This window comes from Chlamydotis macqueenii, chromosome 2 (assembly GCF_036417535.1).
Source record: "Chlamydotis macqueenii isolate bChlMac1 chromosome 2, bChlMac1.mat, whole genome shotgun sequence".
NCBI lineage: Eukaryota > Metazoa > Chordata > Aves > Otidiformes > Otididae > Chlamydotis > Chlamydotis macqueenii.
In genome coordinates this window covers 37280236-37305477 of record NC_141557.1, presented here as the reverse complement: position 1 = coordinate 37305477, position 25242 = coordinate 37280236, and the positions used below count along the sequence as shown (strand labels likewise).

Below are 25242 nucleotides of genomic sequence, written 5' to 3'. Positions count from 1 at the left end.
CTGGCCTTCTGTGAGGGTATAAAGGTCTATTCATGTAGATAGCATCAAAGGTTTGTGACCGTTACTTAGAGGCAAGTATCAGGGGGAAACAAATTGAGGTGAATGTGCGCTTACCTATGAAGAAGTGATGACTCTAGCACCTACAAAAAGTCAATGATTCCTGTAGGAAGCTGGTTAGTAGCTGTTGAGACTCTGAAGTAGCAATTTGCTGTCTGATATGGATTGTTATATTCCCACATTTCTGTCCTTGTTTCCATTCACTGAAACGGGTTGTGGAATAAGATGACTGAAATGAAATATCTCTGCTATTACATACTTCATATATTCAACTTCATGTTTTAGCAGCTAGTTTGTTTCTCAGTTGCTGTACCTTTTATTTTTCTGTAGTCAGCTGGGCCTTCCTGAGGTCAAACTAATATTTGATCATTTGTTTTCTTGCTCCTGCCAACTTTTTATATTGTTCTTACCACTATTCTCTGTTCCTATTTCTGGAAATTGAGTAGGAGACTCGTTGCCTTAGTTACAGTGACTAACCAATTCAAAGTTATTTATAATGTTTGTGTTTAAATAACCTGTATCATAATGCAAATCACAAAACATTTCATATAAAAAAAAATAAACAAAGCAGTCCATTGCTAAGTGCTGGGAGCATGCTTAAAATGCTGATTCTTGGGCTTTCATTTTCCTTTGTTGTTGGGGGTGGAGGACAAGTTCTAATCTGACATTTTAAGATGAATCTGAAATAAGGTGCCTCCGTGTTATCGTTTGTGCACATGAGGACAGAATCTTAATATTTAAGCTCTGAACTATCAAGGAATGTTATTGTTCCTCTCCTTCGTAATGACACTAGCACTCACCAAGCGGTGGCAATATACGAGTTGAACCATGCTAATTCAGTTGTGATTGCTCAGAGGTTGATGAATTATACAGCACTGACCCATTTCAGCACAAAAACTACAGCTAATGCGAGCGAGAGTGGTGGGACTGAGTAGTTGGGAGAGAAAGGAAGGTGAGGCTTGTAGCCAGCTGGGTGGATGCAGAGTTCAAATAGGGAGCATCAGCAGTGATATGCAAATGAGAGGGTCAAAATAGTTGGTCTGTAGCATCCTTGTGGATTAAGGAACTACTTGTTAGCTGAAGCACCTAATGACTTCTCTCCTATAATAATAAGGTGCTCTTTACTGTGAATTTAATATAATTTTAGACTTTCATTGGTTGTTTTTACACTAATATATGTATGTGAATTGACTGAACAATAGTAAGCAGATTGTTATTTACATGACTAAAGCCTACCTATTTATGGCAGCCTGTACACTTAAGTATTTTTCTCTCTAAATTACTGAAACTGTATCTGAGTTTGAGAGGTGTAAAGCAAAGGTCTGCCTATCCTAAAACTGAGGATTTGGGTAAAACAAGAAAAAAAACCAAACCACTTTGCTTAAGCTTATGTTGTTAAACTTCAGAACTACGTTTACCAGGGATAGGGGAGAGAAAAAGCTTTCCTGCCCCAGAGTAGGAATGAATGCCTCTTACTAGTAACCTGACTCACATTAGAACTTAGTGCATGTTCAGGTTTTGTAAATAACTTTGCCTGTTTGCGTGGGTTAGTCTGTTTCTGACTGTGTCCTGAACTCTTGTGAAGCCGTCCTAAATGTAATATGTTTCCATGCTTTCCTTTCAAACAATGAGCTGCCACTTAATGGCCTTCCTAATTCCAGTTTATGAGCGTTCACTTAAAAGTTATTCTTGGTCATTCTGCAATCATGCAATCATACTTGAGGTTCACTCTCACTTTGTGCTGAAATCCTGTACTTTGCTTACATCTGGTGCTGAGAAGAAAGCTTAGATACATCTGAATTATTTATTTTTTACTTTGGCAAAGTTAAGTTAGTTGTTGGCAAAGTTAATGAAGGAAGAGAAGGGGACACAAATAACGATTCTAATCAGCATGACAAAATGAGAGTGAAGTTGCAGTAGTTAAAGCATTGAGGCCAAAATGAGCCTTTTTAGAGCTTACAGAATTTCTAGCAATCATGAAGAACTCAATGTTTTGTTTAAAGATTTTGCTGTTTGTCATCTACGTTTTACCATCTGCCATCTATACTGGTACTTCTAACAGGGAGGAAGTTGAACCTTCCATTCAGGAACCTGATCGTCTCACAGCAGGCGGGATGAGAGACCAAGGATCTGCCTAGCTCATAGGTGAAGGACCTACTTGAATCGTTGGCAGCTGAACTTGGGGGAAACAAACCACTTTCAGGAAGTTATGTAGTTATTTGTATATCAACATAATCTGTAACTAATGCATAATATAGTCATTTAAATCCATCACTGCAGACTCAGTTTTGTATAATGTTAGAGGTAATTGGTATTCCTTCCTTCCCTGTCCCATCTTTTAGGTCATCTACTTCTGTCTATTGCTCATGATAGTAGGCGGGCAGTCTACACAAAGTCTTTCTCTTCGTCCTGAGCACCGGATGTCTCTTTCCTGCTTCGGATCTCTATGTGGTGTCTGTTGCTTTTTCTGTACCTCTGCTAACACTTCATTCTCTCAGCAGCGTCATCCCATAAAATGTTGGTAGGTTAAAATGAAGGGAAAACACACGTGAAATAAGCTGATGAAGAAAAAAAAATGCCAACATTATTTTTCTGGTTACATTATTACTCATTGCTTTGAATTAGAGAAACATCCTGAGTCATGGTACAAGGACACTTCAGAAATAGCATGTTAATGGAATTCCCTAGCCCTCGCCTCCATCCCTTTGTAACTGCATAGTTCTGTTCAGTTCTTGCTACGTTTGCTGAAACATTAGGATCAATAGACAAAGGTCTTACACTTAATATTGCACTGTTTTGCTGTGCATTCTCTTTGCCAAATTAGCATCCTATATTGGTACTGCCTGATACCTTTAATTTCCTTTGCTCCTGTCTCAGTTCCAGGAGCAGTATTTTGTTTTGCAGCTCTACTGTATCTGTTGCTTTTCTTAATAGTGTTCTTTCGTTGTGGTGGATAATTTTCAGTATTAGGGAGGACTTGTAGAATAACACTTTCTCTTCTTACTTCTCTGTCACCTGCAAGGTTGCAAATGCCATTAGTGTCCTGCATTATTCCTGATCCTATAGTAACCACCGAGGTCATAATTTATTTCTTCCACTCCTCCCGCATGATGTTACGTTTTCTGTTTCTTTTAATCCACAAGCACACAGCCATTTAAAGATTATTATTTGGCTACTTAGATCACAGACTGAGAAGTCTATTAAAATAGAACACTTCAAGTAAAGAATAAGTAACATTTTGTGTCTTCTCTGTAGACATTGGTCTATTCTGTTTACCATAAGTTTAACAAATTATAATTACTGCACTCGGTGGTGTAAATAGTCAATTTAATCTACTTCAGAAGAAAAGAAGCTGACGAGAGGAGAAGGTTTTCATGAGAGTAAAAGAAAATTGAAGAAGGGATTTGTAAAGCACTAGAGTGAGAACAAGGACAAGAATGGTTAGGATATCACAGACTGGCAGTATCTGTGATCAGCAAAGCTCTTCTTCTGGTGAACTTCAGAGCTTCATAGTCAAGGATCATCCAAAAACCAACAGGTATACAGCTACCTGAGACCTGCAATGACTTCAAGACATTGCTTCCTTTTTCTGTCTGTTGTGCCTTTCTACAGCACAGGAAGGAGACCCTTCCAGCATCTGTAGTCTCAAACTAACACTGTGAATAATATACAGAAGAGTACTTTCTACTATTTTTTCTACACCTAAAGATGCAAAAAATGGTTTTGAGTCCAGTATATTAAATTTGCCATTGCGGGAGGGCAAATATAACTGCATGCAGTCACATCTTTTATTTCCGACAGGGCTTTGACTTTGCACATTGTGAATGGACTTTAAGACTGACACCACTTAACAAGCCATAATTGCTTTAAAAAGTTACAGTATTTTTCACAGATTAGTTGTGAGGTTTCCTCACCTGAAGGTTGATAAAATTCCTGTAATACTCTGCATATGTGTTAAAACTGCTTTAGTAATCGTTAAAGTATTAAACTTACTGCATAAATAGTTAAAGACTAACTACTAGCATCAAAGTAGAAGTTCCATGGTTTGTGACTCTGTATCCACAAGCAGTAGAAAAAATTTGCAGAAAAATTAGCATTGCTGTTAAAAAGCTGTTGATTACATCTTTGCATTTCAACCTAAGCTTCATATGGAAGACTCTCTTTTGCTATTGCAATGCCTGTAGAAAACACCGTAAATGTTTAGGGTATCACACTGGTTTCCTGTCTCGACATCCAACCCCTTCCATGGGGGAGCAGTGAGATACGTTTCCTTCTATAAAGTTCTTCGCTGGAACTTACATAAGCCCAAGAAATAATATCTGTTCAAATGGAATGAGGGATAGCAACACCAGCGGTATCTGTGGAGACTGTCAGAGGAGAAGTTCAGCTCCCCTTCTCTGGAAGCTTGCCATACCAGTATTAGCAGTGCTCTCCTCCATGCTGGTTGGAGGTGTTGCAAAGTTGTTTTGGAACTGTCGTTCTGGAGAAAGTTCTTCAGATAATTGGCTGTTTGCCTCCTGAATGACCACAAGCAGAAATAAATCTTCTAGGCCTGAAGCTTGGTCTTGTGGCAGCAGTCAGCCGCAGTTAACTAAACTCAAAGACAGAATGAATGCGCCTGCAGAAAAGATCTCAGAAATGTCTGCTGGAATTTAGCGTTCTATGCTATGGGAGCCCTTATTGCCTCTTCTGAAACACGTATGTTTTAAACATGTTCACAAAAGACCCCTCCTTTTTTTTTTTTTTTTTAATAACTTCAGTGACCACTACTCCTTCCCTTATGTTGCCTGACACCACTTATTTTGGGGAAAAGTGACTTATAAAAGTAGGATGAATATTTGAAGAAAGGAAGAGGAATTGTTGAAACGGTGTAATTTGACCTCAGGATTTCATGACCTACTGTTGTGTGGAGTGCAGTGACAGGCAGCGTGGCTGTGAAGCAGTGCATCGCCACAGGATGCCTGTTCAGAATGACAAGTGCTTTGCATAGTGTATAGCGTGGCTGCAGAAGTGAGATGGCAACTGCTTTGGTGTGTATTTGCACTGTCTTGTTTTTTCATTAGATAAGAAACAATGAAAATTACCTCTAACAAGCAAGGTTCAGAACAGGCAGAAACATTAGGGTATGTTTTTCTTGTTATTCTATTCTTCTTTTAAGAAACTGTGCTAATTATGTGAGTTGGAAATTATCTACCACAGTGAAGGCCAACATTTTCAGCTGACAGATAGGAGAAGAAAATGTGGATACAAGAACTACTGAGTGCTAACATATTTCTGGTGTAGGGTGGGACTCTGTGTAAGAAATGGAGACATTACCTGAATATGAACCCTGATCTTCAAAGTCATGTGGAATAGGTACATTTTCAAGAAAGGGTAGGAGTTCAATAATTTTAGGATGGAGTTTAATGACATGCAACTTCTTGGTTTGGTTTTTTTTTTTTTTTCATTTGCAGCATTTCTAACAATAATGATTGAAACTCTCTGGCTTCTAATCTCCTGCCTAAGGCCATGGTTTGATGTTTGGCTGCAGCTGAGCTTAAGCGGTCGCTTATTCTTTTCTTCTGCAAAGTGGTGAAAAGGATGGGAAGAGACAAATTATTTAGGTCAGTATATGACTGCAAAGTTGTTCCTTGAAAGTTTTCCCAAGTAGGAACTAGAAAAGAGGTGTTTTGGCTCAGATAAACTAGTGTCTTCGTTTGTGACAGAAGTCCTGTAGTCACAGAAGAGGTGTCTTCTGTGGCTTTGTTTTAGGGGCTGGGAGATGAGTGGAGGAACATAAGTGTGATCTGCCTTGGACCTCTCTCTCTGGAAAAGTAACTTTAAAGTTGTTGGCTTGAACCTTTTTAGAATTTGTTCTGAAAATCAGCAACATGCTTAATTTTCTTGTCTGATTCCTGATTGGTTTTGGGTTTGAGTGTGGTTGTGAATTCCTCTTTAATTGAGGAGAACCTAGGGTCTTAAGGATGTCTGCTTCTATTTATAGTATGTCGTGTTGACTTACACTGAAACAAGAAAAGTACTTCTGTAACATCCTTGTTTACCAGATGCATTGCCTTTCAGGACCCTCAGCTTTTTCCCATCTCCCATGTGACAACTGCGTGCCACTTTTCTTGCAGCATTTCTTAGGGTTCCCCCCCTCTCCACCTTAGGCTGATCACATGCACTGCTACTCATGGTTTTACAACTGGAGCTCTGAAAAGGGCATCAAAAAGACTTTCTCTTGCTTTCCATCTCTTCTCAGGAGGTTACAGTGAAAGTATAAGATCATGTTCAAGGAGGCCAGTTACCTGAAAATGGTATGCCAAAAGTAGTCTGAACTTGCTGCAGCCTTTTCCCTCATAGAAACATGTATGGACAGAAAGCCCTTCAACATCTTAACTCTGTTGTATGCTTCGCTGTGTGCAGTTCTAATTCTTGGACACCATCCAGTGACTGCTTGGAGTCATGCCTGTTGTGACTAGTGATCCTTCTATCTCCCTGCACAGAGATACATCCTTGGAGTGGGCGAATATCTAATAAGAAAATATGCTGGTAGAAAAATGACTAAGTTGAAATAAACTAAAATAGTAATTGGACACTTGTTTACAAATAGTAATTAATGAAGCGTGTCAGTCTAAGAATAAATTTCTCTTCTGTACTGGAAGAAGAATTTTCATCTCACCTCATTTTGAAATATAAAATAGTAGTTAACTTGTTTTATATTCCACGTAACACCTAGTATGGTTGTGTGGGTACCACCACATAAGTGCATTGGTTGTGCAAATATTTTTATCAGCAGCTAGAATAGATAGCATTTTGAATTGCTATTAATGAAAACCTTATTAAGATGGACTATTATGTTTCCCAGTTTGATCCTGCTGCAAAGCTGTTTAATTCAGTGGGTTATGGATGAAGCTATTTGTGCATTTGACTCTGGTTTAATTTTCTGGAATAAATAATCATAAAGCTCAAGGCTTGATTTAAAAAAAAACAAAAACAAAAACAAAAAACTATGCATGTCTCTTGACTGGAAAAATGAACTGGGAATAATTACCTTGAAAAATAAGTGTTTAATAAAATTGCACTTAACAGTCTCTACAGAAATTGTTGTCTACATATTACCTGTATGTTTGTTATGAGATATCTTTCTTGTAAGTATTTTGAGCTAAAAATCAAAGAATCAAAGAATATGGAAGATTTAAGTCAGGACCCTTAGCCCTCTCTTTTTTTTTTTTTTTTTTTTTTTTTTTTTTGTGAGAAGCAAGTGGGGAAGACTCAGAGAAGTTCAGGTTACAGCTTCTGTTTCACGCTTGTTCTTGAAAGTGCTCATCAGCACTGTTTAAATTTTTTTCTGTATTTGCCTAAAAAATCTTAGGCAGTCACTCAGGGACTGCTTCTTGAGTAGGTCAGCCATCTCTACTGTGAGCATGACAGCAGGTGACTTGAGGATAGTATCAGTGCTGCTCCTAGTAGATGTCAAAAACTACATAGGTGACGTAAGTGTAAAACATAAATAAATTAACACTAGGATGCGGGGGGGGGAACAGACAATAAATGTGTATTTTGCAAAGTTAATAAGAAAAGTAGTTTGATATTTAAGAAAGTTTACTTAAGTATCTGATTCTAGATTTTCTTTGTAAGAGGAGGAAGTATGAGAGGATAGCAGAATCTTATTTGCTATGCTGAAATAAGTGAAAGTTATTAAGTGTGCAGAATTTTCAGAGCACCTGTATTATATGGCTATTAGTGTAGAAAAATCAGGTTCAATGTTGTGAAATAAATTACTTTTATAGTAATTTTCTGCTATCCTGTACTTAATGTTCCCTGTCTTATAAGAGATATGGAGTACTTTCTGTTGTGCTTTTTGTATTATGTTGTACAAAGGTTCTCAGTGATAAGACTAGACAAAAGGTTAATCTATTTTCAGTGTGGTTTATTGGCGTGGAGTGTGGGAACTTTGAGGGAATGTTCAGCTTGAGGATGTAGAGAACAGGACAGGGGAATTTTTAGTTTAAAAATTACGTTAGGAATATATATGAATATAACTTCTTAAGATCCAAGTATAGCATCTACTTGCACTGAAAGAATTAAAGAAACCCAATACTTGAGTAGTATATATTTATTGCCAGAGGATTGAATTTGAACTGTTTCATGGACGGAAGTAATGAGCTAAGCACTTGGAACAAGTTTGTGAAAGTTCACTGTTTGAAACCAGCATCAGACAACAGTAGCCTCTTCTGGAACAAATGGTATTTTCTTTACAATTACTCCTCTTACTTGGCTTGGTCAGTACTGAGAACCAGAAGAAGCTGCAAAAAGAAAAGCTTCTCTTATGAAGTGAAGTCTGACAGAATTGTACTAATCCTAAAATTTTGACAGATTTTGTGACCAACCCCAAGTGATTGATTCAACTCACTAACTGTCCATAGTATTTCCTTCCTGCAATGACTACTTAACTCAAGGCTTTTTTGGAAGCTTTTTAATTGGTGGCACATGTAATTAAAATAGCTTACAATATTTTTTTATTTTCTATTTTTATTAAATACTTGGCTACAATCATACATTTAAAAGTATAGCAAAAGTAATAAAAGTCAAGTTAGTTAATGCATTGTAAAGGTTATCACATGCTATTTAAATGCATCCAAAAAGCAAAAATACAAACCAATATAATTCACTTTGATTTGACTGGATATGCCCTTCATCTAAACACATGTGGAAATTAGTTGAAAAAATGTTAGTAAAGAAATCAGCTGTCTGTTCTGAAGGGGGTACACCTGGTGAGGCGGTGTATTCTTTACAAGTATTTAGTAGTAGCTTGCTTGTCTCCTCCCCATGCAGGGATTTAAGCAGTCTAGGACTGAGGGCAGAGAAACTGCTGCAGTGCTGCTTTGCTGCTGTGGAGAGATGTGACACATTAACTGGATTATTAATTTTATAGAGTGGTTCTTTTGTCTCTGATTTGGGTTGTTTGATCACACCCGGTTCAGTGCGCATCACTCTTCTGTATTCAGAAGGTCATCTTTTCCCAACCTTTCCCCATCCAACTCCTATCTTCCTCATCCCTGCAGGCAGACTTAGCTATAACAGTTAACCTGTCTTTTTGACACTCCTTTCAGTATTATGTTGTCTGTGACATGTAATAATATTTTTAAAGTGGTTTTTTACTCCTTAATTTGCCTTGCAAAAATCCTTTTTTTCCTGTAATGACCACATCCTGCTGAACTTAAAAATTGTGCTTTCGTGCATGGCAGTCATCTGACCAGGTAGAGAAGATGACCAGTTTCTGGCAGTCAGAGGCACCTGACTTTCCTCCCTTTGCAGACTGTATTGATGTAGTGGAATCAGCTATGACACTTGTGCATGGCAAGTAGCAACACCAATTTTCCTGTTGCGTTCACGTGGAGGTGACAGTCATGACTTAAGCTTTAAGCAGTTGGCAGGGTGCGGATAAAGGAGGTACTTGGCTGTTGGACTCTGCATCCTGTCCAAGCAACTGTGTTCTTCCCTGGAGGAAGAAAGTCTTCAAGTGTGTGGAAATATCCTCTGCATTTCCCATGGAACCACACTGAACTGGAAAATGCAAATCATGGTTTTTGCTCTACTATCTGACCCGTCATTGACTGACTGAGGTCTCTTGTAAGGTGAGGTGCTGCTACATGCATATGTTGAAAATGTGCCTCTGAGTCAGCCAGCCAGTGCTCTTTTAGAGCTTGCATTTTGGGGAAATAAAAGCTATAGATCATTGAGCTGTGTCAAAAGTTTGTATGAATAAAGTTAACGCCTCTGTTCCAAGTGACATAGTTGATTCTGACTCTTATATCCCACCTTTAAAGCCATATTTTTGTCCAGTAACAGTAGCCTCAGGGCTGTTAAGACAACAAAAAAAAGGATGTGCATTAGTAGTGCTGGAAATGTTTATATGAAATTGCAGACTCTTAAGTCTATTCAAAGAGCTGTTTATTCCATATATCTTTGCTATGTTTTTCTGCCTATTTTTTAAATGGCCTTTTAAAGACATGGTCAATAGGTTTAAGAATCATAGAATCGAATCATAGAATAGTTTGGGTTGAAGGGACCTTTAAAGGTCACCTAGAGCAACCCCCCTGCAAGGAGCAGGGACATCTCCAACTAGATCAGGTTGCTCAGAGCCCTATCCAACCTGGCCTTGAATCTTTGCAGGAACGGAGCATCTACCACCTCTCTGGGCAACCTGTTCCAATGTTTCACCACCCTCATTGTAAAAGAAATTCAGCCTCATATCTAGTCTGAATCTACACTCTTTTAGTTTAAAACCATTACCCATTGTCCTGTCACAGCAGGCCCTGATAAAACGTTTGTCCCCATCTTTCTTACAAGCCCCTTTTAGGTACTGGAAGACCACTATAAAGTCTCCCCAGAACCTTCTGTTCTGCAGGCTGAACAACCCAAACTCTCTCAGCCTTTCCTCATAGGAGAGGTGTTCAAGCCCTCTGATGATTTTTGTGACCCTCGTCTGGGCCTGCTCCAACAGGTCTATGTCCTTCCTGTGCTGACTACTCTGGAGCTGGACGCGGTACTCCAGGTGAGGTCTCACCAGAGCAGAGTAGGGGGCAGAATCACCTCACTTGACCTACTTGCCACGCAGCTTTTGATGCAGCCCAGGATACGGTTGGCTTCCTGGGCTAAGAGTGCATATTGTCAATCCATGTCCAGCTTTTCATGCAGCAGTATCCCCAAGTCTTTCTTGACAGGGCTGTACTCAATCCATTCATCCTCCAACCTGTATTGATACTGAGGGTTGCCTCAATCCAGCTGCAGGACCTTGCACTTCGCCTTCTTGAACCTCATGAGTTCACATGGGCCCACTTCTTGAGCTTGTCCAGGTCCTTCTGGATGGCATTCTGTCTCCTCAGGCGTGTCAGCTGCACCATTCAGCTTGGTGTTGTCTGCAAACTTGCTGAGAATGCACTAGATCCTGCTATCTGTGTCATTGATGAAGATATTAAACAGTACTGGTCCCAGTACAGACCCCTGAGGCACACCACTTGTCACCAGTCTCCATCTGGACATTGAGTCATTGACCACTACTCTCTGGATGTGACCATCCAGCCAATTCCTCATCCACTGAACAGTCCACCCATTGAATCCATATCTTTCCAATTTAGAGAGAAGGATGTTGTGGGGGACCATGTCATAGGTCTTACAGAAGTCCAGGTGAACAACAGCCGTAGCTCTTTCATTGTCCATTGATGTAGTTGACTCCATCATAGAAGGTCATTAGGTTGGTCTGCCAGGTCCTGCCCTTGGTGAAGCTGTGCTGGCTGTCTTGAACTACCTCCCTGTCCTCCATGTGCTTTAGCATAGCTTCTAGGAGGATCTGTTCCATGATCTTCCCAGGCACAGAGGTGAGGCTGACAGGTCGGTAGTTTCCAGGATCCTCTTTTTGACCCGTTTTAAAAATGAATGCAATGTTTCCCTTTTTTCAGTCAGCAGGGACTTCACCTGGCTGCCATAACTTTTCAAATGTCATCGAGAGTGGCTTGGCAGCTACACCTCCTATTTCCCTCAGGACTCTGGGATGTATCACATCAGGTCCCATAGACTTATGTATGTTTAATTTCCTCGGGTGGTCACGAACCTGATCTTCACAGTGGGAGGGACTTTGCTCCCTTAGTCCCTGTCTTGCAGTCCAAACACTCAGGAGGTGCGGGAAGAGACGTTGCTAGTGAAAACTGAGGCAAAAGACTTGTTGAGTACCTCAGGCTTCTCCTCATGTGTTAGAAGCTCTTCTTGCTATTCATTGCATCTCTTGCCAAGTTCAACTCCAACTGCACCTTGGCCTTCCTGACCCCATCCGTACACAACTGGGCAGCATCCCTGTACTCTTGCCAGGATACCTGTCCCTGCTTCCACTGCCTGTGCTTTTCCTTCTTGCCCTTTAGTTTCACCAACAGGACAAACTAAACTCGGCCATGCCAGTCTCTTGGCTGCTTATTCCGATTTCTTACACCTGAGGATCAGGAGCTGTTGTGCTCTAAGGGAGAGTGCCTTTAAAGATCTGCCAGCTCTGTTCTGCCCCCTTGTCACTGAGGGCAGTTTCCCAGGGGGTCCTATTAACTAAGTCACTGAAGAGCTGGAATTTTGCTTTCCTAAAATTCAGGGTCCTGACTTTACTCTTCACCTGACCCGTATGCCTCAGGACTGTGAACTTCGCCAGTGATGATCATTGCAGCACAGGCTGCCTCCAGTGTTGGTGACCATTAGGTCCAGTATTGCATCCGCTCTGGTAGAGCTGTCTATTACCTGGCTTAAGAAGACAACTGCTGCTTGGGTTGCTGGCCCTGGTAGTAGAGAAATGACCGCATGCACTGTTATTCAGTGTGTTATAGCACTTCCTCATTAAAGATCCAGTGAGGCCATTTGGATGCACGTCTATTTTTGCTTTCAAAAATGACTTGAAAAGGAGGTACTCTCTTAAAATGTATTGCTTTCCTTTAGGAAAGAGGGAAACAACTCCAAGGAGGTTTTTATCTATGATAATTTGTTCCTCTGAGTGCATGATCTGAACGTTTCCTATCACTTAATTTAATTTTGCAAATCTGTATTTGTTTGTTTGAAATAAGACATTTTATCATTCCTTCTGACAGACGTATAAGTTCACAGTATTTTCTAAAATGCTTCTAACTCTTCCTGTTTTTCCAACCTTCGTATTAGGTGAGCTGGAAGTGTTAAAATTCAAACACTTGGAAATTAAATTGTGATGATTAAAACCCATGAACTAAAAAAACCAGATTCTTAAAGGTGGTGTGTTAGGACAAGGTTCCCTCAGCAACTGCCACCTTGCTATCCTATAAATACTGTTGGTCAAGTCTAATCTTTGCTTCTTGGCAGAGACGTAAAAGCATGTGATACTTTTCCTCCTTCTACCCAATACCCATTTTTGACTGTTGTTTTCCCCTGGATATTCTAAACTATGGGACAGCTATGTATCAGAAAGTCACTGTTCCATAGTAATAATCTGAGGGATTTTAATTCTTTGGTCCTCTTGTGTTTCAAGCACTGAGGTTTCTGTGCAGCTGAACTGTAATTTTTGAGAGCTAAACTACTATGGACAAAAGTGGCCTTAAATAGCTTGAATCTGTATTTTCTTCTTTGATTTTAAAATTTATGAACATCACTTCTTGAATTGTAATCTCTTGTTTGAATGTGACAAACATCTGTTCAGATTGGAAAGCGTTAGTCTCTTCTTATTAAAAGTACAGTTGTTTTGAAAAGTAGCTGTAGGTTCTAAAAAATCTGTGCTGGTTGTGAACTTTCTTGATGGGTTGATTTATGTATGAACTGCTGTGACTCATAGCACACTACCTTATTTTTATCCAGATAATTACCTTGCTAAAAGATGTGCGAAATAGTGTTTAAAGATTTGTTCCCTCAGCTTAAGGAGCGGTGCTATTGTCTGCCTTTTTACCTGTCCTCTTTATGTTGTGTAAGATCAGAATTCATCCTCTGCTTGCTTTGCTTTCTTCCCAAATTTTAAAACTGAAATTCTTTCTGAAGTACTTAACAAAAAGAATTGTAAAAGCAAGATTGAGGATCGTAAAAAAATGGTATCTGAGCTGCAGTATATAGATTTTTTTTTTTAAAACTGTATCAGTCTGATGTACATCGTAAGAAAATTTAAAGTTGATATGGCTCTTTGTATATGCAATTATTGTTTGAAGATATACATGTGCAAATACTGAAATAACATGTAGGTAAAGGTTTCTGGAATCTCTAGAAATCCTACTCCTCTTCTGCCTTGATCATTTTTTGTTTTTAATAGTGGTGTGAACATCAGAGGATCAATATGTGTTTTCACTTATGTCTTTTGGGATGCTTCATAGATTCACATTTCTCCAGGCTTGCATGTTCATTATTTCACCTCTTGTTTTATGCTAGGGAACTGTTAAAGCTCAAAGCTTTTTTTTTTCTGAATAGCAAATCATTAAGTAGACTTCAACAGCAGGAGTGCTCTTAAATTTATTTTTGAATCTACTTTTATTTAAAAATGGTATAATACTTTTGCCATGATATGTGGCAGTTCTGCTGATTCATAATGAAACGGCTTGAGTTACTTGTTCGTTTGCCAGTGAAGCTGCTCTGAGCAGTAGTCCTTTATGAAAAGGTAGTCACTGAAGAAATGGTATGGCATAGCATCCTCCTATGCCCTCACATCCTCTCCTCCCCCTGAATCAGCTCAGCTCACAGCTGGACATATATATATTAAGGATAATGGTTTTATGTTAATTTACCTACTTGTGAACTGTGATTACTGGGGGCAGACATCCTTGTGAATATTTACTGCTGCTAAACCTGCTGGGAATTGTAAATGCTATTAACATAACTTACAGAATGCTCTGAAATAACATAGCTGATTTTAACCAACAAAAAGTAGATAAACCAACACAAATCGATCAGATTTGTTTTTTTCTTTTTTTCTTTTTTTTTTTTTTTTTAGGATAGTGAACTATTTTCTCATATAACTAAAAGATAAAGGCATGAGAACTAGGAGAAGAAAGTGAGATACTATTTTAAATTAATTGTGCATTTAATGCTCCTCAAAGCTTGTTATAAATATAAACAAATTATCACAAGAATTTTGGAACACCAGATGGGTGTTTATTCTTCCCCTTCCAGCCCCGGAGATATCCAGGAATATCTTTGGGAGAACTTGGTGTCCTTCCTGTAAGTACTCTAGTTTAAATGTAACCATCAAAAATAAGCTGTGTGCTACGTTGAAATGATCTTTACCATGATTTAGTACTACAAACTCATCTGATGTAAACGGTGGAGCGTTAGGTGCCAAATATGTTGACTTGCATGTCCTGAGATTCAAAGTAAAGCTTAGTTTTGTATTTTAAAATATATTGCTTTTATTACAACAAAAATCATGTTGGTAAGTTCAACCTTTCGCATAGTTTAACCTTCCAGGGCTTTTAAAAAGAAAAACCTGAACTTTGCATGTTTTTCCAGTATTAGTAATTTGTTTCATGATAAGTCTTTACACCTTGGTTATCACTTCCATGAATTCGTGTCCCCCACCCACACAGCTGCCGTTGGGAATGGCACCCTTCTGTGGCACATTGCTCTGGACGCTGGCAATGGCTTTGTCCTTTGCTCAGATACTGCCACAAGTCCTCTTTCTGGATGAGACTTCCGCCCCCCTTCTCTGGGATTAGTCTCACACTGCGTCTTTGTGAGGTCCTTGTTGTTTCTTCCGATGTGGTGACTGCTTTTAGTCTGCTCAGCACAACTGGGTTTAGAACGCTGCTCACAGTGTTGATTCTCTTGGTTGGTTTTTTTTTTTTCCTTTGTCAATGCATTTTGTCTTGTCTTTATAACAAATGGTTATCTTAAATAGCTTCTCTCTGAATTATTGATGTTCGGGAATGGCTTCTTTCTCAAATCTGTTTACTTGCTACTATGATTGTCTTTTGTGTTATTCTGTGAGATAAATATATTCATGTGAAATACACCATTACTCAGCCTTGGCAGTGTCTTTATACCCGAGTCTGTAGGTATCTCGGTAGTACTATGGATTACTGGGTAGAATTCTACAAATAATTATGAATTCAGAGAATAAGGCGTTCAGTGTCTGTAACTGTAGGTAGTTCTTATTTTAACTGATAAGTCTTCCTCTACTCCCCAACTTAACTGCTTCCGTAACATTAAGAGCAGAGCGTCATATTGCTTTGTGTTCTCCTTGCTATCCTGCCAGACTGTCCTTTGAATGCGACTACAGATGGTATGACTCATTTACACTTGTCCTAAGCAAGGAGGTACTTAACACCAAGTATGTGCTTCCAGCTTTTGATTCCTGTGAAGAATATAGTGTTTCCCTCCCCCACCCCAAATAGAATTATTTTGCTATAATTCAATCAGATTTTAGTTGAGTTTCCTTTTAAAATTGGGCATGCAGTTGTTTTTTTGTTGTTGTTGTATGGTTTATTTTTTTTTCCATTGACAAAAATGCGATTGACTTAATTTTTAAAAGGTGCCAGACTTCTGCTGATTTTGCTGACACCACTTAAATTGGAAGAATGAAGATTACCTAAGAAAATTGCTCTACCAATTGGATCTAGAAAATACTCTGAGGGACTGTAACTCTACTCTGCTACTTCTTCAGTACATCTGAAATATAGATAACTATTTTTTCCTAGTGTATTAGGAAGCTAGTATATTGTGCAACTTGGGATACGAGTAAATCGGCAAACATTTTCACTCCTCAAATAGGCGGAGCCTAATAGCACTTCGATCTTGACTAGACCTTATCCGGAAGGTCTTGAATATGCTGAAAAATGGCTTCTCTTCCCTTTTTAGCAGCAGGGATGGAAAAGGAGACTTATGAATTTGTGTGTTTGGTTTTGCTGCGGGCAGCTGTTATTTTCTTTTCTTTTTTTTTAATAGGATTATTCTCCCCTCTTTTATCCATGCCTTAGCTGAGGATCTGCTTTTACAGGTAGTGCTGAGAAGCATGCGGTGTGTTGAAGTCACACTTGGCACTGAACAGCAGCAAAGGGGAAGTGAGAGCATGGGATAAAGTGCAGGCTGGTGTGTAGTCAAGTGTCTTATTTGTTCAGCTTGTCCCTTTTCACTTCAGTCAGACCCAAAATCAAGCTCTGTGTTGTAATACAGTATCCTTTTTTCCTTTTGAAGGCAGTAAGTTCACTAAAAAAAAAAAAAAAAAAAATCAGGCGCACTATTACTAATTTACATAGACAAAACTTGACAGCCATGTCTGTCTATATATAAAAATTGTATAGTAACTCAGGTTTTCAACAACAATTTATTTGTTTCTTTCAGCTGGTTCCCTGTATATGCTTTTATCAAAAAAAATTTAGAGGACCAACCCTCACTTAAACCTGTGTAGGTGTTTATGATCGCCTCAGAGCTGCATGTCTCCTCTCACCTGAAAGCTGAACACTTTTGTTTAAGGCTCGTACTCCCTCTGATGGTGAACTGCCATGTTTCTCTTGCTTTCCTGTCTCCCTCTTGGTCTCCATTTTATCTTTTTGCTGTTATGCTGGATTAGGCTAAGTCGTTTCATGTGCCTATGTGTGTCCCAATGAAAGTGTAGCCATACTAGACCTCATATATACTAGACAACAATAAGCTTTGGTCAGGTAGGGGGACAGGAGGGAAAGCTTATCTTCTCTACCTGAATTTATTTTATATTTTTAAATATCACAGTCACTCTTGTGAGTCATGTGGAGTGTATTTCCTAATGTTTTGCTTAAACTGATGACTCAATCTCCTTAAAGCTTGAACAAGAATAGTTTGCACTCTTAAATTCTTTGTTCCAGATGTCAACTATTTGAATAATATCAACTTATGTATGGTACAAAAAGAATATAGTGCTATAAAGACTTTTTTAGTTGCTGTCATGGTTTAACCCCAGTCAGCAATCAAGTACCACATAGCCGCTTGCTCACCCATCCTCTCCCCACGGAGCTGGGGGAAAGAGTTGAAAAGAAAGGAAAATTTGTGGGTTGCGATAAAGACAGTTTACTAGGATAGCAAAAGAAGATATAATAATAACAATAATAATAGAATATACAAAACGAATTATGCACAACTTCCCACTACCTGATGACCTGATTACTAATACAACCTGTCGCGAGTAGCAGTCATGGAACAAACCAAAAGAGATCTCAGACAGTCCCGAGGAGCAAGAGAAAGAGCGAGAGCTGCCCACCAGCCAACCTCCACTTACATACTGAGTGTGACATTTACGGTATGGAATAATTTCTTTGACCGGTTTGGGCCAACTATACTGGCTATATCCGTCCCAGCTTCTTGCACCTGCGCATTAGCGAAGCCTGGGAAGCTGAAAAAGTCCTTGGTCTCTTCAGCAACAACTAATAACATCAGTGTATTATCAGTATTCTTCAAAGACCAAATCCCGTATTAAATACAAAATACAGCAGCTACTGGGAAGAAAATTAGCTCCATTAAAGCTGAAACCAGGACAGTTACTTTTGCGTGGGATCATTATTAGGAAATGACTGTGTTTAAAATCTTGAAATTACACTAATCAAGATTTAATATATAGAAAATAAATCTAAAAGAACTGTTATTACAGCTTGTGTGTTAGTGATGTGATAGCATATGGTAATTTTTTTTATTAGCCATAGGTAAGTTTGGCATGTAGAGTACAAATAGTGCAAAATAAAGCTGTTTATCATGTGGTTACAGAAATTAAACATGATAGTTTGTATGTCTTTGTACATGCCTGTGTACAAGATCAGTTTGAGAGAAAAGATAGCTATCCTGTGTTACCCATGTGGTAGATGAGCCTTTGCTACAACATTAATAAGGGGAGAAGGAAACCAGCAGATCTTTTGTGTTCTCCTTACATCTCCTTCCTGCTTCAATAGTAACAGTTTCAAACAGTTCTTGGATGTGTTTGTTAAATTATTTAATCTGATATCTAACCTTTGCTTAATGTCAATTATTTACATGGGTAAAGACTGTCAGTGTTGGTTCATTGTCACTGACTATAGTAGCTCTGTTAGGTGTTTACTGCATGTGGTGCTGCCTTCCATATGTACCACTGGCAACAGTTTCAGGTGGTGGAAAAGATGCTGGTAGAAGTTTAAATTACTTTAATGAGCTTTCTGGTGTGTTGGTAGGCCTTTTCTGACAGCGTGAGGAAAGTAAAATCCAAATTGATGGTGCATCTGAATCTGAGTCTTCTATTTAGTTCTATTTGAATGAACAGTTAACATCATTGGGACGTCAGGCTTTCAAGTATTGCTTTCTGTTTGCTTGCCCGTGCTTGCACCTGCTCAGGAATCCTATTTTAGCCCTCTCTTGGCAGTACTGATGGAGGTAAGTGAACCTGTAAACATTGGTCAGAAAGACTGAAGTAGAGCTCTTTTAATTTTGACCCTTTAATGTCTTCTTGAATGTGAAGTCAGTAGCCTTAAAAATTTAGGTGCCTATCTTAGATTTGTGAAGTAACTAGAGACTTCCAGGAATTCTGGCACTTTTGAGAGAAATGTAGAGGAATATGTGCCGGTAAGAAATTTTGTGATCTCGCTGAAGCATTTTGGTTTTCTTTGGTGTGCTGCCACCAAGTGACAAAACTTGATATTGCTGGGTTTTTTTTTTCCACCAATCATGCTCTTTCTTTTCTTCTTTCAAACTGAGAAAGTTAGAATATTACTTCGCACTTTTTGTACACTCACATATGATACTCCAAATTATTATTCAGAGTAACATGACTGCTTGGACAGTCTGACTGAAATGTCTAGGAGAGAAGACTTATCAAAACAAAGCTTTTTTCATCATTCTGCTGTTCAGTTTAGGGATTCTGTATTTCTGTCATTTATTGGAAATAATAATTTGAGAAAGTTCTAGCATGAAGGGGGGAATTTTCTCTTTGGTTTGAAACAATGGGATATAAACACAAATGCTCAGATCAGAAAACAATATTTGTCATATTTGAAAATGTCCGATATATTATAGAAACAAAGTTTGAATCCTGTTAGACATTTCTTTTCATGATATCCTTTGATGAAAAGATCTTATAAAAACAGTCAGTATATTAAACTAATACTCTGACCAGTGCTCAAAGTAACATATTTATTCAAAGCAGAACTAGTCTTAAATAATTACTGACATCAGCAGTAGACAAAAATTCTTCTACATCCTCTCTGCAAATATGTATCTTAAACCCAGAAACTGTTTTCAGCGCCAAAGAGAAAAAGCATTTGAAATGAGCCTGAACACTGGGATGCTGCAAATGAATCCAAGCAGCTGGAAGTGTGACCTTGTAGCCAAGCGGTTGACATATACACTTTCTGGTCAGTCATTCTACAAGTATGCATCTCCATGCAAAACTGTTCAGGTGAATTAACAGAGAAGTACTGTATCTCCGTCTTTTTCAGGCAGTGTTGCTGTTGAATCTGTGCCAGTACCATCTGATTTAGGGTCTCTGCTTGTTTGTGCTAATCTAACCAAAAATGGATGGTAAGGTGAAGGATATGGATGTGGGTAAAGGGAGACTATTGCTGGTGGAGTGAGAGTGTTCACGGGATGCTGAAGGTGACCTCACATATGTGTAGCTCACGCATCCAAGATGTGCCATCTACTTTACCTTCTGCTGAGCGCTGTGTGTGGTCAGCAATGATGGAGGTGCGCCTGCAGAAATTACAGGAAAGATGATGTGTTGCCCCTGGTTTTACTATATACATGATACTATATTTACGTTATACTATTTATCATCTGGTCCTTTTATGCTTAAGCTCTATAAAAATGGCTGAGCAGTGAAATTACACTTTCTTTCTAAGAACACAAAGTAAGACTTTAGTTACAGCATTATTTGGGAACATGATTAAAGATCTGAATTATAGATGAGACCACTGGCCAAGATGCATTTGGACAGATTAGCGAAGCTAACAGCACTTTAAGTGCTGTTTAAAAATATAGTGACTTCAAGCCTATGGTAGAAAAGGTACTCTCCTTTTATATTCTTCCCATGGGAATTTCCCAGCTGTCCTCTTGCACTGGTGTTCAGCTCATCTTACAGTAGGCCAGTTTGTGGGGGGGGGGGCTGAATTTGCAAAACAATACTTTTAGCTTTCTGCCATGTTGGCTCTCTAGATCAGTTTATGGGACAGTCGGATAACTGCAGTGGCAGCACAAAGAAAACGCTGGAGACGTGTCACTACAGTGGTAGTCTCTTTGTCCTTGGCTGTGTTGTGGCTGAGTATGTCATGTGCTGCTCTGCCCAGTTTGGAAAAATGACTGAAGATTGGTTTTTTTACCTAAGTAATTGATTTATTATTAAGACTCATCTAAACAATGTTGTGATGATACAGTTATTTTGGAAGGTTTTGTACCTGCTTACCACAGCTGTTACCTTTCCAATTCCCTTCATTCTATATGCCCTTTTATCTATGACAGCTGAATGTTTTGAGGTTTGTTTCCCTCACCCTAGTAGAAATGAGGCATCCATGAAGGCTATGCTTTCTTTTGATTCCTCCATTTGGACCACAAAAAAGAAATCCTTCAGTAAAACTCACTAGCAGTGATGATTACAGCAATAAATAAATTGAAACATCCCGAGATCTCTCTAGCACAAGGAATCTCACGTGTTGCTGATGATTCTGCCAGTTCTGTCCCAAGAAGTATTGATACAGCAATATGCCAATTGTGCTTCTGATTTTGCAAATGAAAAAATTAATAACCCACAGTATGATTTTGTTTGCCTTTGTAAACAATAGCAACAATTTCAACATACTTAAAACCTTTACTTCTGAGGTGACAGTGGTCATTTCTCTAAAGTATATCCAGCTTGTAGTCTATTGGGTTGTATTTAATCCTAGCAAAAGAAGATTTAACTTCTGATTTTTTTTTTTTTAATGTAAGTTAAGAATTAATTCTGCCTGTGGCCATTTCAACTCTTTTATTAATCTTTCTCTCTCATGCTGTGTAAATGCTACTGCACCTAGTCACATAACATTTTTCATGGTAAGAAATTTCTGTAGAATTTCATTAAATGCTATGTGGCAATTCTGTTTTCTATTTCCTTGTTCTCCAGATGTTTTTGAATTGCTTGTGTTATTTATTGAAATAACATAATAATTCAATTTAATGAAATCCATCATGGGTTGTATGATGTAAGTTTCACTGGTCCCCTTGCAGAACTGATGTATAAAGGAAATATCCAAACTGTTTAGAGATCTTTGGGAACTGGAATTGTGGATAGACTTATTTTTTAAAAATACTTATTTTATGTCCCTGACTCACAAAGTAGTAGGGACACATAATTAAGCCGTGTCTTTATTCTGTTTAAGGTGAATGTGTCAAGGTTGCATGTTATCTTAATTCTGCCGTTTTCTAGCTGAGTTTAACCCTGTTGGGCAGCTCAGCCTCACACAGCTGCTTGGTCACTCCCCCTGCAGTGGGATGGGAGAGAGAACTGGAAGGGTAGAAGTGAGAAAACTCGTGGGTTGAGGTAAAGTCGGTTTAACAGGTAAAGCAAAAGCCATGTACGCAAGCAAAGCAAAATAAGGAATTCATTCACTGTTTCCCATTAGCAAGCAGGTGTCTAGCCATCACCAGGAGAGCGGGGCTTCATCATGTGTAACAGTTACTGGAGAAGACAAAACACCATCACTCTGAGCATTCCGCCCTTCCTCCTCCTTCCCCTGGCTTTTATCACTGAGCATGATGTCATGCTGGGATCCCAGGCCTGGGATATCCCTTTGGTCAGCTGGGGTCAGCTGTCCCAGCTCTGTCCCCTCCCAACTTCTTTTGTATCCCGAGCCTACTCACTGGTTGGGGCAGTGTGAGAAGCAGAAAAGGCCTTGATGTTATGCAAGTGCTGTTGAGCAGTAACTAAAACGCCCTTGTGTTATCAACACTGTTTTCATCACAAATCCAAAACATAGCCCCATACAATTACTATGAAGAAAATTAACTCTATCCCAGCCAAAACCAGTACACTCAGTAACTTCATTAGTGTTTCATATGTAGTATTTCTGTCTTGTGCATGTTTGGAAAAAGGTAGTTACAATAACTAAGTATTTTGGCATGCAAATAAAGTGGATAAACAAAAAACCTGAAATCTTCTCAAGAAGTGATGCCTGTAATTTAACTTTTATAGCATGAAAATAAGCCAGCTGCATGAGATCATCATCTGTATTTATTTTGATAGTTACTGAATTGTAAAAAGCCATGTGAAAAACCGTGATATAGCAGGTGACTGATGGTGGAAGTCTTCAGGATTACACAAGTAGACTTCAGTTACTACTTCAGTGCTTTGTGTGTGGTTTAGCTTTCTACCTGAAGTCACATACCCTGTGATTTCTGGTTTGTTTTTTTTTTTTCCCCTTCAAATTCCGAACTGTCTTCTGTGTCCTGGTTTCATGACTGAACATCATTGTTTCATTTGAAATTACAGAATTTTTTTTTTTTTTAAATTTGGAATCTGTTTTCTTGTTAATCATGGCAATTACTTTTGCGTGGGCTATTGCCTTCCAGTTTAGGCTCTAGTTCGGCTACTTCCTTTTTGCTTCTAGCATGGCAAAATAGATGAAGACTGTTTGTTTGCCCTTAAAAGTAACTCTGAAATTACAAACAGGGCATTAGTGGCAAGCCCTCCCCTAGGAGAGATATTCTGATGCTAGTATGGTACTTGCTGGTTCTCTGAACAAAAGTAGTCTGTGTTGACAAAAGTCTACATCACAGTTTACTTTAGTGGTATAAATTCACAGTCCTTCTCAACTTGTATAAGTTTGCTGGAAAATTTTTTAGCGTAGGTCTCAGCTGAAGAACCAGCTTCTTGCTGTTGAGGAGTGCAAAACGTTTCTAAGCTGTTATGCTAGTTTTAGTTAATTCCTCTTAGTAAGCTGAAGCCCTTATGGAAGGAAGGCTATATAAACTTTGCATAGTGAAAAAAAAATTGTAGGAGCTTAGAAGGGATGTAAATGTAATCTTTTTCCATGTCTACTTATTGAAGAAGAACAAGTTATATGTAGAGTAGTCTTGATTTTTGAAGGTGTTGAAATTTTTGGTGCTTGACTTCAAAAGTAAACTTACCTGAGAAGTTAGTGTTCATAACTTCAGACTCTTAACAATTACTGCTGACTGAAAGCTGAAGAAGCCAGTTTTAATGAACAGATGGCATGTTTATCAGTTCTTTTTTTTTTTTCTTTTTTTTTTTTTTTTTTTTCTTAATTGTACTGTTTCTGTATTGAAGGAGACCTCTATGCTGAAAGAAACAGCACCTGCATGGTTATTTCTGTGTTGCCACCACCAGGTTAGAAAATTGGAGTCTGTTCTCACTCAGCATGACCTTGCCTTGTTTCTTGTACCTCTGTAGTGCAGACGGTGACATACAAATGAACAATAGTAATACATAGTACCAGTAATAAAAAGATGGATTGCTTGTACTTGTTCTGTTTGAAAGCACCTGGTTCTGGGAGTAGTAACAGTAGTATAGGACATTTTTGGTAGAACTTTGTGTTCGAAAAGTTCATGGTACTCTGATAGGTTGGGTTTTTTTTTCTGTTTGTTTTTTCCTTTTTTTTTTTTCTTCCTAAGCAGAGGAACGAGGAGTAGTTTTAGTACTCTCTCCCCAGTCAACAACTTTTTTTTTAACTGGATGAAGAACGAGGGGAGATTGTCAAGAATAATGGTTTCAGTTGCTGGAAGTTTTTACTTTAAAGACATGGAGTGTGAACTTTGGTTCATTAAGACCTTTCTTCTTTGTAATCTAATAATTTTTTGTCTATGCATTTCCACCCCTTAACCATGTGACTTTCAAAATAATTTTTAAAAAGCTGTCTCAGAGCTCCACGTGGGCAACTCTGTTTATAAAATTGAAGTAATCCCTTTTTTACAGCCCACTCGGAGCTGATCTAGCCCTCATCGGACTTTGAACAGCCCTGCAACAGCCCTGCAGTCAGTGCCCCCAGCAGCTGGGATGCTTCTGGTGAGGTACCATGGACAGGGCCTGGGTAAGGCTGCGGGGGCACTCCAGTTAGGGTGCATTGGAAGACATCTCCCTCGTGAGTGATGTCACAGAGCTTAACGGTGTCTTTGGTTGATAAGTGTTGCTTGTGGGCATTCCAGACTGTATACTTGTAGCATTTGCAGCAAAATTCCAAATATCGCCATTATTTGATTGAAGACCTCTTTTGCAACACAGACATTCCTGTAGAGACTAACAAAGACTTTAGATGGCTCCACTGTACTCGTTTTGTGTGAATATTTCTGTAGCTGCTGTGGTTTGCACAGGGGTGTTTGGTTTCTGATAGTTGTCATATGGTTAGGATCATTGTGTCTTTTCCAGGGTTTCAAGGTAAATTATATTCAGGATTTCATCTGAATAGATAGCTGAACTCATGCTGAGCATCAGGAGATAAATGGCACACAAAACTTTTTCAGATCTTTATTAGAACAACCTCCTCAAACTGTTCCATTTGTGTACCTATTTATTATGGGCCATGGCTGATATTTTTCAAAGCCTCCTTTTAAAGGAGTTCTTTGTTATAACTTTGTCTACTACCAACATGGAGGTGTACCTTGCTGTTAGATTTTTTTTTTTTTTTTTGCAGCTGCTTGCCCCAGAAAGTTGCTAGTTTGGGGTATAAAGTTGGGCCTAGTAACCTAATGATTAAGCATCAAGATTTGTGTTGGTGCTGAGGGGTGTTTTTTGTTGATGGTTTGGAGTTT

At 38.8% G+C, this 25242-nt stretch overlaps 1 protein-coding gene across 2 annotated transcripts in view; it reads left to right on the top strand.

The window, feature by feature from the left end:
- The window catches only part of ANKRD28 (ankyrin repeat domain 28), a 126909-nt gene that overhangs the window by 5523 nt on the left and 96144 nt on the right, over nucleotides 1–25242 (top strand). The window contains exon 1 of one of the 2 annotated variants that reach the window (XM_086742615.1): nucleotides 14716–14739. The exons of the other annotated variant lie outside the window; for it this stretch is intronic. The gene's annotated coding sequence lies outside the window, so the exon portion shown is untranslated. Of the gene's footprint in view, nucleotides 1–14715; nucleotides 14740–25242 lie in introns of those variants that run through there. 2 annotated transcript variants of the gene reach the window in all.